The 15591-nt window shown below is 37.8% G+C and overlaps 1 non-coding gene across 1 annotated transcript; it reads left to right on the plus strand.

The window, feature by feature from the left end:
* Positions 1-14493: 14493 nt before the first annotated feature.
* LOC148568967 (small nucleolar RNA R71) lies at positions 14494-14601 on the plus strand. Its single transcript, XR_015882393.1, has one exon. It is a non-coding gene; the product is annotated as a small nucleolar RNA R71 (small nucleolar RNA).
* The last annotated feature ends 990 nt before the right edge of the window (positions 14602-15591 follow it).

A 15591-nucleotide genomic window follows, 5' to 3' on the forward strand; every position in this document is an offset into this window, starting at 1 on the left:
CATTTTTTTAAAGGATGGATTATTTATTGATTTTTGTTATTTTCTAGTGAGACCAATATATATATATATGTGTGTGTGTGAATATTTATATACAATTATTTTTATGTAAAATTAATAGATAAGAATCGTTAAATAATAATTTAGTTAAATATATTAAATTATTTAATAATTTTCAATTAGTAACTTCATATTAAAATAACCGCATGTAAATTTTTATCTCATATATATATATATATATATATATAAAATTTAAGTTTAATGCATTATCAGTGTAAAATAATTTTACACGTGTATTTAATTATGTAATGCTTCATCAGTTATATATATATATATATATGCGAAAACAAAATCCAATTTATAACTTGTAGGAAAATCTCATTTGCTTAGTTAATTGTGGTCGGGGCTTATTGCTCCATGTCTTGTAATGGGAAATGTACTCCATATCATTCAAGTGTTTCACGTGAATTACTTGTTTGGTAATAATAATAATAATAATAATAATAATAATAATAATAATAATAATAATAATAATAAGTAAGGTTTGATAACATTCCCCTCAAATAAAGAATAGTTGCAAACATTAGTCTTAAGATAATTCTATACCAATGCCAAAAAAGTATTAATTTAAAAAAAATAAATGTAAGTTTATAGTGCATATAAAACTGTATCATTGTGTTTATGGTCCCAAAACGTATGTTCATAGAAAAACATACTAAAAGATACTGTCCCGGCCCTATTATCGCAGCACTATTCCTAAAGTTTGTAATTTAGTAATGAATTAATATTCATGAAAGATACACTTGCGCAAGAGAAGTGACACTTTAATTTATTTCGCTTTCTTGTTCTCGGTGTTTATCATCTTCTAATTGTTTAAAATGCTTTTAATTTATCGATTATTTGTCAACGTGTTCAAAATCCAAAATTATCTGAAATTTGGATTTTATAAGCCTACAAAATAAAGCAGCTTTGAAGTCGGCAGGAATAAATGAATTAAGAATATTGTTATGGATGGTTATAGTTTTAATATTTTTTTAAATAAGAATTATTTTTAATTTGAATTTGATTAATTTTTGTATAAGTTTTCTTTATTTGTCTTATATTATTTTTTTTATTTTAAGATTTATCAAAGATCAAATTTTAAAGTTTTTGGATATAGAATTTTGATATTATATCAAAAGATAATTTATTTTAAAAACTTAAACTGATAGAAGAAGACAATATAAATGATTATATCTCTAATAAATATTATTTAAGGGTTTTATTGTGTATATGTCGTGTTAATGTTGTTCATAATTTTCTCAACAAAATTTATATTCTTGAATGTCTATAATATATTATTAAGTGAATACTAACGTGCAGTTATTGTAAGAATTGGAATTAAATTAACTGCTTAGATAAAATAAAATAATAATTTAATTGTCTAAAATAAGTTCGAAAATTTAGGAATGTTAATTAGAAAATTTAAAGGCGAGATTTGGATCTAGTAGATTTTTTCGAGTGAAAAAATATAATTTTTTGCAAAAAATTGTGTAAAAACGCATACTGGTAAATTAGTTGGCAGTGTAAATTCCGTTAAATTAGTAGATAATTAGTCAATAAATTAGTTTTTAAGAAAGAAGATTAAAAATGTGAATATTATATTAAATTAGGATAGAGCTCATCGAAACGAGAATTTTGACACTAATTTTAAAGAAAACGGTCCAAGAATAGACCGAATGAGCCGAACTGGTTAAACCGGACCATCGGTCAAACCGGACCAACCCATTAAATGAAGCCAAACTCCTTTCTCTTCCTCATTCGGCTGGAGCAACGTGAAATGCATCCAGGGAAGAGAGAAAACACCAACCCTTACGGTGAGCTCCAATCTCCTGTAATTTCTCCGTCGGAGCTCCGATCGCCGCACCGTTTGTGGCCACGCGTTCATCGCGTCGAGCTCTACGTTTCTACCGGAACAATTTCATAGGTAACTTGATATTTCATCTCAGCCTCTTATTTCCCCCAATTTTTGAATTTTGAATGGGAAAGTTGAATTTCTTTAATTTCTGATGTTTTAGGATCCAACTAGCTTGAGGAAAACGTTCACTCTTGTTTATGTGAAGCTTGGGTAAGGTGAGGAAACCACAAATTCCATTTTAATTTTATTGAATTTGAGCTTTGAGTATTAAATTGGGTATATATGTGTTATAAATGTGTATTAGGTTGAGAATAAATAATTGGAGCCTGAAATTGTGAATATTGGAACTTGGAGGAAGCTTATTAGTTGAATTTTGAGGAGCTGTCTTGGTTTTAAATAAATTGATTTGGTCGTTGTGTGAGAATCGGCCAAGGTATGGTTTAGGTTTCTTGCATTTAATATGTAAGGTTCTGTGAAAACTTAGGCTAGATGACCGTAGGATAAGTTGGAACGTATATGTATGTTGTGGTTTAGGGTTTTGTTGTTAAACATGGACTGATGTTATGCTGATTAATTGAAGGACTGAAATGTTATTAATCATTGTTTTGAGGATGTTATTAATCATTGATTAGAGAATACAAGTAAGTAATTTATGAACTATGGTTGGTTGTGGGTTTTGGCATGTAAGTATGTAGTGTTTGATGGTGGATTTGGCATATGTATATGTATTTATTGTTGGTGTAGAATGTGATTGTTATGGTGGTTAGGTGTTGAGGAAGAAGGACCTTTTTGGTGCTAGCATGTACAAGTTATGGTATTGGTAATATGAGAATTTATTTTGAATGAGAAAGAGGTATTGTAAGTTACAAAAGTTGGTTTTTGACCGAACTTCGGCAAGGCATAACTTGGCTTTCGGACCCTCAATTTACTTCCAACTTATTTTGAAATAAAAATTGAGTTCGTGATGTTTATACCATACGAAGAACGGGTGAAAAATATTTTAAATCGAAGAAGTTATGATTGTTGGAAGAATTGAACTCAAAACTGGTTTATGAAACAATTCTGCAGCTTGTGCTGATTCTGTTTTTTTTAAAGGACGTATGTCCACGCGTACGCGTGACCCACGCGTACGCGTGGCACGAATTTTAACGATGCGTACGCGACTAGTCCCATGCGCACACGTAAGGGGTCAACAAGCATGTCCACGCGTATGCGTGACCCAAGCGCACGCGTGACATGAAGTTTTCACCCACGCGTACGCATGACAAGAGACGCGCGCGCGAGCTACAGTCTTACATGCCCACGCGCACGCGTGAGCCACGCGTACGCGTGGCACCTTTTCCAGCAAACATGATTTTAAGGTTTTTAAAATCTATTTCAAATTACTAAACCTCTATTTTCATTCCATTGGTCATAAATAATAGTGTTAAACTTGATAATCAGATGAAGCTAGGAAATGAGGATAACTTGAAGGTGAAGTAAAGTTGAAAAGTGATGAATTGAGTATGAGATATTATGGATGAGTCATATATGATGCTTGAATGGATATTCTGATGAAAGATTATGTATGAAATTTGGCTGAATAATTTAATGATCTGAGATACGAGGTTCCCTGGATTAAGTGCCGTGGCTTGCCACCACGTGTACCAGGTTGAAAACTTGATACTCTGTTGAACCTACGACGTAAGTGTGACCGGGCACTATATAAATTCCTGGGAATGTTACCCCCCATTGAGTAATATTGATTATTTGAGATAAAGCTATGCATAGACTCTTGGGGATGCACGTCGGGGGACAGTCTAAGTACAATTCAGACTTGTTGGGTTGGCTGGATAACCGACAGATGAGCCTCATCGGCCATAGGACAGGCATGCATCATATACATTCTATTTGAATATTTGTTGTGCATTAACTGGGTGTGCCTAAGTGTACTTGCCATGCTAAATGTGTATTTGTTACTTGCAGTATTTGTAACCTTTTTGTGCTTGCTTTTATCTGTTTATTTGTCTATGAAATGCTGACAGAGATGGAGGTATGTAGGAATGGTACTACAGGACTTAGATTTAAAATTAAGTTAAGTTAGGTTTAGATACTCTTAGAAAACCACCTTTTATGGCTCATGTTTAATACTTTAAGCTCTATAATCTGAGGGTCAACGTTCTAGGATTGCCTCTGGCATTCCCAAGGCCTTATATATTATGTGTGTGGCACCTTTACCATACTGAGAACCTCCGGTTCCCATTCCATACTATGTTGTTGTTTTTCAGATGCAGGTCGAGATGCATCTCGTTAGGCGTCTGGACTCTTGAAGCAGAGTGGTTACTGGGTAGTTTTGCTGTACAGTAATGTATATATGTACTTAGTTTTTTCTCCGCATAACTTGTTCTTTTTTATCCTCTTAGAGGTTTATGGAGAGGTAGGACTGTGTACATGAACTTTTGGGTTTTGGATATATATGTATATATGTGTAAATATTTTCCGGTCAGTCTTGACTTCGCGGACTGAATTAGGATCTTGTTATTTTGTATCTTTGGCACTCTATTCCTACATCTGTTATCTTATGTTTAATAGTTAAGGTTTTCTTGAGCGTTGCGCTTTTATTTCACGATTTTTGTTTCCTCTATTCTTCAAGGCTCCTAGCATATTATAATTCTTCTGCTATTATATGTACTCATTTTGTTTTAGAGGTCTTAATACCACACCACCTCTATTTTACGACTTAAGCATAAAGCTTTGTGTGGTAGGGTGTTACAGGCAGTACCGATTTAAGTCTGTCCGATACTGCGTGAGGGAAAATAAAATTGTAGGAATCCTTAGAAAAACATTTAGAATTGAAAACCGAACGCTAATTCTAAAGATTTTGGCTCAAAGTTGGGCCAAACGAACCAAAAATGCTAAACGATTGGATCGAGCTCAAGTCCAACATATAAATACACTAAAATGAGGCCATTCACCTCATTAAACACAACCCTAGTAGCTGGTAAGGAGAAGGGAGAAGAGAAGAGAGGTTATTATTTACTTCCACTTTCTTTCGACCATATCTTGAGCTATGGTGCTCTGATTTGCGTGTTGTTTATGGCCACGCATAGCTCTCACTGAGCCTGTCATTTCTAGCCAAACAAAGTTGGTAAGAACTCGAAATCCATGCTCCAATTTTCTGCCATAACAAATTTTGCGTTTTAGGTTTGGTTTTTGAATAAATGATTTTGTATTTTTGGTTGATTAGATGGTATCTAACGTTGGGCTATTGTTGGTTTGTGCCCCAATCACCATTGGATAAGGTAAGGTATCTCTTTATCCTTATGGATTAGTGATTTTGTGAACCCTAAGATTAATTTATGGAAACATGAATGTGTATAGCTTGAATTTAGTGATTATTAGAGTTCGTTGAGGCATTTGGATTGACTTTGATGGCTAAAGCTTTGTGGAAGCTTGTTTGGAAGTCAATTTTGGTGCTTTGTGCGTGTTGAAAATCAGTCAAGGTATGATTTCGATTTTCTTTACTTAATATATATATATATAATGTTTTGTGAAACTTAGGCTAGTGGATCATAGGATAGGAATGAATATCGATGATGATTGTTCATGCTTATTTAAATTGGTGATGGTTGTTAATGAATATTGATGATGATGATGGATAATGAGTATTATTGTTGATGTTGATGATAATTGGTGATTATTGTGAGTTTTATGAGGTTGAATTGGGGAATAATGATTATAATGGTTTAGGTTAATAATGGATAGTGCTTTGTGATAATATTATTGATAAGGGAGTTAATAAGGATCTAAGGAAGTCATTGAGAATGGAATGGTCTAGGTAGTTTAATGATTGAGAAATGGTTGGAGAATATTTGGTATGAGTCCTTGGATTATTTTGGTTATGGTGGATTAAGTTTGGTTTTGCGTTTTGGAAAACTAAAGAACTTGGAACATTTTGGTAAAAATCTTATTTTTGATGAACTTTGACGAGGCAAAACTTGGCCTCCAGACTCCCAATTTAGATGAAACTTGACTTAAATAAAAGTTGGGTCTGAAAGATTTAAGACGTTCGAAGAACAAGTAAAAAATATTTTAAAACAAAAAAGTTATGCGCATTTGAAGTTTGGTACAAAAATCTGAATTTTGCAGCTTTTAAATTTTTCAAGGTATGCGTGCGCGGACAATGCATGCGACCGAGGATCGGTTGCTGTCAAGCACTCTCGCATATGCAACATTGGCATGCATACGCGAAAATGTCAATTTTTACAGGCATGCATACGCGAGTTGTAACACACGACGCAGCCTCTCCTTCTCGTTCCAAGTGTCCGCATACGCGGATGTAGCTCACGTACGCGACCTTCACGATTTGACACCCATGCGTACGCGAGAAGGCATATGCGTATGCGAGATCTCGGTTTTGATGAAAGCTTATTTTTTTACATTTTAATGGTTTCTTTAGCTTTCTAAACTCCTTTAATGTCTATTTAGGACTCTTAGTTTATAATTGGGCATTTGAGACAAGTGAGGACGGATTAGGTGACTTAAAGTTAGATATTTTTCTATTATGAGTTTAGAAGATGGTGACTTAGGCTTGGGATGTATTGTGGAGGGATTAGTTATGTGAATTGATGGAGCGCTAGATTGACGGTGAATTTGAGAAATGGAGAACTGATGATGGCTTTGATAAGTTTGGAACTTGGAAAGGAATGGTGGAATTGTTGGATATTGAAAGTGATATCTGAATGATAAATTATGATGATATATTATTCTGGTAAGTCGATATGCGTCTCGGGCAAGGACAGTGGTGAATCCCACTTGTCGAGGTTGTGGCACCGGCGTAAGGACGGTGGTTAATCTCGCTTATGTTCATATGTGAGGGCTGAGGTAGTATCCTACTCACATAACCTTCTCTGCTGCAAGAGAGTGCAGGGCATTATATCCTTGGGATGCGCATGATAGTGTGCCGGGCACTATATCCCTGGATTGATAGTGTGCAGGGCACTATATCCCTGGCGTGGTAGAAAGGCTACATCCAAAAAGATGTGTTGGGTTGGCAACTTTGAACAAAAAATGTGATATCACAGCCAATAGGACAAGCATTCATCATATGCATCTTCTACATGCTTGTTTGCTTTGTTTAACTTCCGTTATGCCTAAATGAATCACATGCCTACTTGCTATCTATTTTACTTGCTGTATATGTATATTACTTGTACTTTACTTGTTTGCATTACCTGTGTCTTCTACTAGGATTGAGGAGACTCGGTAAGCGATAGCGAGTGGATCGCATGGAGGATAGATTGGTGAAGGCTGTGGGACAGCGTTGACTAGCATTTGTTAGAAATTCCTTAAGTTAGATTACCCTGTTTATGGTTAAATTTATATATATATTTCTTTAAGCTTGAATACCTATATCGATGTGAAGTTATATGATTGTCTCTGGCTTTCCGGAACCTTATATCTTATCTATTAGGCACTGTTACCATACTGAGAACCGCTGGTTCTCATACCATATATTGTTGTTGTTTTTCAAATGCAAGTCGCAACCAACTTCGGTGAGTTTGGGGGATGGTGACAGAGCGGAGGATCGCTTTTATCTTTTATATTTCATTTATTTTTATGTGGTGTTTTCTCACTCTTGGATTATTGTATTTTTTTGTCTTAGAGGCTTTATTTCTGAAAACTTTGAAAGATAGGATGTTGTTGTTTTAACATTTAAATCTCTGTTGTATTTTAGTTTGAGCTGGTCGGCCTAAACTCTGCAAACTATGACTAATTCTCTTTTGTGTATATATATATATATATTGTTTACTTTAATTATGCTATCTAAAAGATTTTATATACTATGTTTTGTACTTTTTGTGCCAACGGGTTTAGTTATCGTGTGTGAACGTTTCGCGCATTGTATCTCTATTCTATGAGTCTTGGATCCTTTATTCCTTTCATCGGGTTTCTAGTTATACTGTTTCTTGATTATATACTATTATATAGAGCTTTAGAACTGTCGTGATGCTTTATCGCCTTTGCTTCACGACTATAGGGTGAAGCTTACTGTGATAGGGTATGGTGCACGAAATTGTGATGTCCAGGCTCGAACAATCCCTGGTAATGGCTCCAAAGCTTGGTGCTTTGATCTTAATTCATAATTGTCACAACTTCGATACAACTAACCAGCAAGTGCACTGGGTCGTCCAAGTAATACCTTACGTGAGTAAGGGTCGAATCCCACGGAGATTGTTGGTATGAAGCAAGCTATGGTCACCTTGTAAATCTCAGTCAGGCAGATATAAAGTGATAATGGTGTTTTCGAATATTATATAATAAAATAGGGATAGAGATACTTATGTAAATCATTGGTAGGAATTTCAGATAAGCGAATGGAGATGCTTTTCGTTCCTCTGAACCTCTGCTTTCCTGCTATCTTCATCCAATCAGTCTTACTCCTTTCCATGGCTGGCTTTATGCAAGGGCATCACCGTTGTCAGTGGCTACATCCCCTCCTCTCAGTGAATAATATGCTCACGCACCCTGTCACGGCACGGCTATTCATCTGTCGATTCTCGATCATGCTGGAATAGGATTCACCCTCCTTTTGCGTCTGCCACTAACGCCCAGCACTCGCGAGTTTGAAGCTCGTCACAATCATTCAATCATTGAATCCTACTCAGAATACCACAGACAAGGTTTAGACCTTCCGGATTCTCTTGAATGCCGCCATCATTCTAGCTTACGCCACGAAGATTCCGATTAGGAGATCTAAGAGATACTCATTCTAGCTTAATTCATGTAAAACAGAAGTGTTTGTCAGGCACGCGTTCATATGGGAGAATGGTGATGAGCGTCACACATAATCATCACCTTCATCACGTTCTTGGGTGCGAATGGATATCTTAGAAGCGAAATAAGAAGAACTGAATAGAAAACAGTAGTACTTTGCATTAATCTTTGAGGAACAGCAGAGCTCCACACCTTAATCTATGGAGTGTAGAAACTCTACCGTTGAAAATACATAAGTGAAGGTCCAGGCATGGCCGAGATGGCCAGCCCCCTAAAACGTGATCAATAGTCTCCTAAGATGAATAATGGATTAAAACTGAGACCAAAGATGGTCAAAAGACGCCTAATACAATAGTAAGAGGTCCTATTTATAATAAACTAGTCACTAGGGTTTACATGAGTGAGTAATTGATGCATAAATCCACTTCCTGGGCCCACTTGGTGTGTGTTTGGGCTGAGCTTAAGTGTAGCACGTGCAGAGGCCATTTGTGGAGTTGAACGCCAGTTTCTGTGCCAGTTTGGGCGTTCAACTCTGGTTTTGGATCCTTTTCTGGCGCTGGACGCCAGATTTGGGCAGAAGGCTGGCATTGAACGCCAATTTACGTCATCAATTATTGGCCAAAGTATATACTATTATATATTGCTGGAAAGCCCTGGATGTCTACTTTCCAACGCAATTGGAAGCGCGCCATTTCGAGTTCTGTAGCTCCAGAAAATTCACTTTGAGTGCAGGGAGGTCAGAATCCAACAGCATCAGCAGTCCTTTTTCAACCTCTGAATCTGATTTCTGCTCAAGTCCCTCAATTTCAGCCAGAAAATACCTGAAATCACAGAAAAACACACAAACTCATAGTAAAGTCCAGAAATGTGAATTTAACATAAAAACTAATGAAAACATCCCTAAAAGTAACTAGATCCTACTAAAAACATACTAAAAACAATGCCAAAAAGCGTATAAATTATCCGCTCATCACAACACCAAACTTAAATTGTTGCTTGTCCCCAAGCAACTGAAAATCAAATAGGATAAAAAGAAGAGAATATACTATAAATTCCAAACTATCAATGAAACATAGCTTCAATCAAATGAGCGGGACTTATAGCTTTTTGCCTCTGGAATAGTTTTGGCATCTCACTTTATCCATTGAGGTTCAGAATGATTGGCATCTATAGGAACTCAGAGTTCAGATAGTGTTATTGATTCTCCTAGTTCAGTATGATGATTCTTGAACACAGCTTCTTTATGAGTCTTGGCCGTGGCCCTAAGCACTTTGTTTTCCAGTGTTACCACCAGATACATAAATGCCACAGACACATAATTGGGTGAACCTTTTCAGATTGTGACTCAGCTTTGCTAAAGTCCCCAATTAGAGGTGTCCAGGGTTCTTAAGCACACTCTTCTTTTGCTTTGAACCTTGACTTTAACCGCTCAGTCTCAAGTTTTCACTTGACACCTACACGCCACAAGCACATGGTTAGGGACAGCTTGGTTTAGCCGCTTAGACCAGGATTTTATTCCTTTAGGCCCTCCTATCCACTGATGCTCAAAGCCTTGGGATCCTTTTTATTTGCCCTTGCCTTTTGGTTTTAAGGGTTATTGGCTTTTTCTGCTTGCTTTTTCTTTTTCTTTCTATTTTTTTTTTCTATTCTTTTTTTTTCTGCAAGCTTTGTTCTTTGCTGCTTTTTCTTGCTTCAAGAATCATTTTTATGATTTTTCAGATTATCAAATAACATGTCTCCTAGTCATCATTCTTTCAAGAGCCAACATATTTAACATTCTTAAACAACAACTTCAAAAGACATATGCACTGTTCAAGCATACATTCAGAAAACAGGAAGCATTGTCACCACATCAATATAATTAAGCTAAGTTCAAGGATAAATTCAAAACTCATGTACTTCTTGTTCTTTTGAATTAAAACATTTTTCATTTAAGAGAGGTGATGGATTCATAGGACATTCATAACTTTAAGACAAAGTTACTAACTATTAATGATCATGTAATGAAGGCATAAACATAGATAAGCACATAACATAGAAAACGAAAAACAGAGAAAGCAAGAACAAGGAATGAATCCACCTTAGTGATGGTGGCGTTTCCTTCTTGAGGAACCAATGATGTCCTTGATCTCTTCTATGTCTCTTCCTTGTCTTTGTTGCTCCTCCCTCATTGCTTTTTGATCTTCTCTTATTTCATGAAGCATGATGGAGTGCTCTTGATGTTCCACCCTTAGTTGTCCCATATTGGAACTCAATTCTTCTAGGGAGGTGTTGATGTGCTCCCAATAGTCTTGTGGAGGAAAGTGCATTTGAGGCATTTCCGGAATCTCATGGTGATGAGCTTCTTGCGCCTCTTGAGCTCCATGACTGGGCTCTCTTGCTTGCTCCATCTTTTTCTTAGTGATGGGCTTTTCCTCTTTAATGAGGATATCTCCCTCTATGTCAATCCCAGCTGAATTGCATAGGTGGCAAATGAGGTGAGGAAAGGCTAACCTTGCCATGGTGGAGGACTTGTCAGCCACCTTGTAGAGTTCTTGAGGTATAATCTCATGAACTTCCACCTCTTCTCCAATCATGATGCTATGGATCATGATGGCCCGGTCTATAGTAACTTCAGACCGGTTGCTAGTGGGAATGATTGAGCATTGAATAAACTCCAACCATCCTCTAGCAATAGGCTTGAGGTCCAATCTTCTTAGTTGAACCGGCTTGCCTTTGGAGTCAATCTTCCATTGAGCTCCTTCTACACATATGTCCATAAGGACTTGGTCCAACCTTTGATCAAAGTTGACTCTCCTTGTGTAGGGGCGTGCGTTTTCTTCCATGTATGGCAAGTTGAACGCCAACCTCACATTCTCCGGACTAAAATCTAAGTATTTCCCCCGAACCATTGTAACATAGTTCTTTGGATCCGGGTTCTTACTTTGATCATGGTTCTTGGTGATCCATGCATTGGCATAGAACTCTTGAACCATTAGGATGCCGACTTGTTGGATGGGATTTGTTAGAACTTCCCAACCTCTTCTTTGAATTTCATGTCGGATCTCCGGATACTCATTTCTTTTGAGTTTAAAAGGGACCTCAGGGATCACCTTTTTCTTGGCCACAACATCATAGAAGTGGTCTTGATGGGCTTTGGAGATGAACCTTTCCATCTCCCATGACTCGGATGTGGGAGCTTTTGTCTTCCCTTTCCCTCTTCTAGAGGATTCTCTGGTCTTAGATGCCATCAATGGTAATGGAAAAACAAAAAAGCTATGCTTTTACCACACCAAACTTAGAATATTGCTCGCCCTCGAGCAATAAACAAAAGAATAGAAGAAGAAGAAATATGGAGAGGGAGAGGGAGATGTGGTTTCGGCCAAGAGGAGTGTAGAGGGGTGTGTTGTGTGAATTTGATGAAGAATGGAGGTCTTTATATAGGGAAGGGAGGGGGGGTTAAGGTTCGGCCATATGGGTGGGTTTGGGTGGGAAATTGGTTTTGAATTTTGAAGGTAGGTGGAGTTTATGAGGTAGGTTTATTGGGAAGAGTGGGTGGATGTGAGTGGTGAAGGTTTAGTGGGGAAGAGAGATTGAGGTGATTGGTGAGGGGTTTTTAGGGAAGAGTGTTTATGGGGTTGTGTGAAAGAGAGTGGTGAGAAGAAGTGAGTGGAGGTAGGTGGGGATCCTGTGGGGTCCACAGATCCTGAGATGATCCTGTGGGGTCCACAGATCCTGAGGTGTCAAGGCATTTACATCCCTGCACCATTAGGCATGTAAAAATGCCTTTGTACCCAACTCTGGGCGTTCAGCGCCAGGTTGGTGGCCATTTTGGGCGTTCAACGCCCATCAGTGTGCCATTTCTGGCGTTGAACGCCAGAACCATGCCTGTTCTGGCGTTCAGCACCCAGAAGCTGCCCATTTTGGGCGTTCAGCGCCAGAACCATGCTCTGTTCTGGCGCTGAACGCCAGACAGATGCTCCTCCAGGGTGTGATTTTTCTTCTGCTGTTTTTGATTCCATTTTCAATTTTTATATTTATTTTGTGACTCCACATGATCATGAACCTAAGAAAATATGAAAAACAAAAATAATAGAGTTAGATAAATAAACATTGGGTTGCCTCCCAACAAGCGCTTCTTTAATGTCAATAGCTTGACAGTGGGCTCTCATGGAGCCTCACAGATGTGCAGAGCTTTGTTGAGACTCTCTAACACCAAACTTAGAGTTTGGATATGGGAGTTCAACACCAAACTTAGAGTTTAGTTGTGGCCTCCCAACACCAAACTTAGAGTTTGACTGTGGGGGCTCTGGTTGACTCTGCTTTGGGAGAAGCTTTTCAAGCTTCCTCTCCATGGTTGCAGAGGGAGATCCTTGAGTTTTGAATACAAGGGAGTTCTCATTCCATTGAAGGACTATTTCACCTCTGTCAACATCAATCACAGCTCTTGCTGTGGCCAGGAAAGGTCTTCCTAGGATGATGGATTCATCCTCTTCCTTTCCAGTATCCAGGACTATGAAATCAGCAGGGATGTAAAGGCCCTCAACCTTTACTAAAACGTCCTCTACTTGTCCATATGCCTGTTTTCTTGAGCTGTCTCCCATCTCTAATGAGATTTTAGCAGCTTGCACCCCATAGATTCCCAGTTTCTCTATTACAGAGAGGGGCATGAGGTTTATTCCTGAACCAAGGTCACACAGAGCCTTAAAGATCATGGTGCCTATGGTGCAGGGTATTATGAACTTTCCAGGATCCTGTCTCTTCTGAGGCAATGTCAGTTGATCCAGATCACTTAGTTCATTGATGAACAAGGGAGGTTCAACTTCCCAAGTGTCAATGCCAAATAATTTGGCATTCAGCTTCATGATTGCACCAAGAAACTTGGCAGTTTACTCTTCAGTAACATCCTCATTCTCTTCAGAAGAGGAATACTCATCAGAGCTCATGAAGGGCATAAGGAGGTTCAATGGAATCTCTATGGTCTCTAGACGAGCCTCAGAGTCCTTTGGTTCCTCAGAGGGAAGCTCCTTATTGGTCACTGGACGTCCCAGGAGGTCTTCCTCCTTGGGATTCACGTCCTCTCCTCTCCTCACAGGTTCGGCCATGGCACTTATGTCAATGGCCTTGCACTCTCCTTTTGGGTTCTCTTCTGTATTGCTTGGGAGAGTACTAGGAGGGATTTCAGTGATCCTTTTACTCAGCTGGCCCACTTGTGCTTCCAGATTTCTAATGGAAGACCTTGTTTCATTCATGAAACTTACAGTGGCTTTAGATAGATCAGAGACTAGATTTGCTAAATTAGAAGCATTTTGTTCAGAGTTCTCTGTCTGTTGCTGAGTTGATGATGGAAAAGGTTTATTATTGTTAAACCTATTTCTTCCACCATTATTAAAGCCTTGTTGGGGCTTTTGATCCTTCCATGAGAAATTTGGATGATTTCTCCATGTTGAGTTATAGGTGTTTCCATAAGGTTCACCTAAGTAATTTACCTCTGCTATTGCAGGGTTCTCAGGATCATAAGCTTCTTCTTCAGAAGAAGCCTCTTGAGTACTGTTGGATGCAGCTTGCATTCCATGCAGACTCTGAGAAATCATATTGACTTGCTGAGTCAATATTTTATTCTGAGCCAATATGGCATTCAGAGTATCAACTTCAAGAACTCCCTTCTTCATAGGCGTCCCATTACTCACAGGATTCCTTTCAGAAGTGTACATGAACTGGTTATTAGCAACCATGTCAATGAGTTCTTGAGCTTCTGCAGGCGTTTTCTTTAGGTGAATGGATCCACCTGCAGAAGTGTCCAGTGACATCTTTGATAGCTCAGATAAACCATCATAGAATATATCTAGGATGGTCCATTCTGAAAGCATGTCAGAAGGACACTTTTTGGTCAACTGTTTGTATCTTTCCTAAGCTTCATAGAGGGATTCACCTTCTTTCTGTCTGAAGGTTTGAACATCAGCTCTAAGCTTGCTCAGCTTTTGAGGAGGAAAGTACTTGGCTAAGAAAGCCGTGACCAGCTTATCCCAAGAGTTCAGGCTGTCTTTTGGTTGAGAGTCCAACCATAATCTAGCTCTGTCTCTTACAGCAAAAGGGAAAAGCATGAGCCTGTAGACTTCAGGATCTACTCCATTAGTCTTAACAGTATCACATATCTGCAAGAATTCAGTTAAGAACTGAAAAGGATCTTCAGATGGAAGTCCATGAAACTTGCAGTTCTGCTGCATCAGAGAAACTAATTGAGGTTTCAGCTCAAAGTTGTTTGCTCCAATGGCAGGAATGGAGATGCTTCTTCCATGTAAATTGGAATTAGGTGCAGTAAAGTCACCAAGCATCTTCCTTACATTATTATTATTTTCGGCTGCCATCTCCTTTTCCTGTTCGAAAATTTCTGAAAGGTTATCTCTGGATTGTTGTATTTTAGCTTCTCTTAATTTTCTCTTCAGAGTCCTTTCAGGTTCTGGATCTGCTTCCACGAGAATGTTCTTATCCTTGCTCCTGCTCATATGACAAAGAAGAAGGCACAGAAAAATAATAATAATAATGGAGATCCTTTATACCACAGTATAGGGATTTCTGTGTGAGTGGAAGAAGAGGGGGAGACAAAGAATGTAATATAATGGAAGAAACACAACTATGAGGATGGAAGAGAGGTGAGATGAGATGTTAGGATATGAATGAATAAATAGAATGAGATGGGGGAGGGATAATTTTCGAAAATTATTTTGAAAAAGAGTTAGTGATTTTCGAAAATGGTTTTTGAAAAATGTTAGTAATTTTCGAAAATTTTTGAAATCAAAAATAAAAAATAAAATAATTAGTTAATTAAAAAGAAATTTTGAAAAAGAGGGAAGATATTTTCGAAAATTAGAGAGAGAGAGTTAGTTAGGTAGTTTTGAAAAAGTTAAGAAACAAACAAAAAGTTAGTTAGTTAGTTGAAACAAATTTTTAAGAAGATAAGA

The sequence above is a fragment of the Arachis ipaensis genome, chromosome B4, assembly GCF_059453495.1.
Source record: "Arachis ipaensis isolate K30076 ecotype BB chromosome B4, ASM5945349v1, whole genome shotgun sequence".
Taxonomy (NCBI): domain Eukaryota; kingdom Viridiplantae; phylum Streptophyta; class Magnoliopsida; order Fabales; family Fabaceae; genus Arachis; species Arachis ipaensis.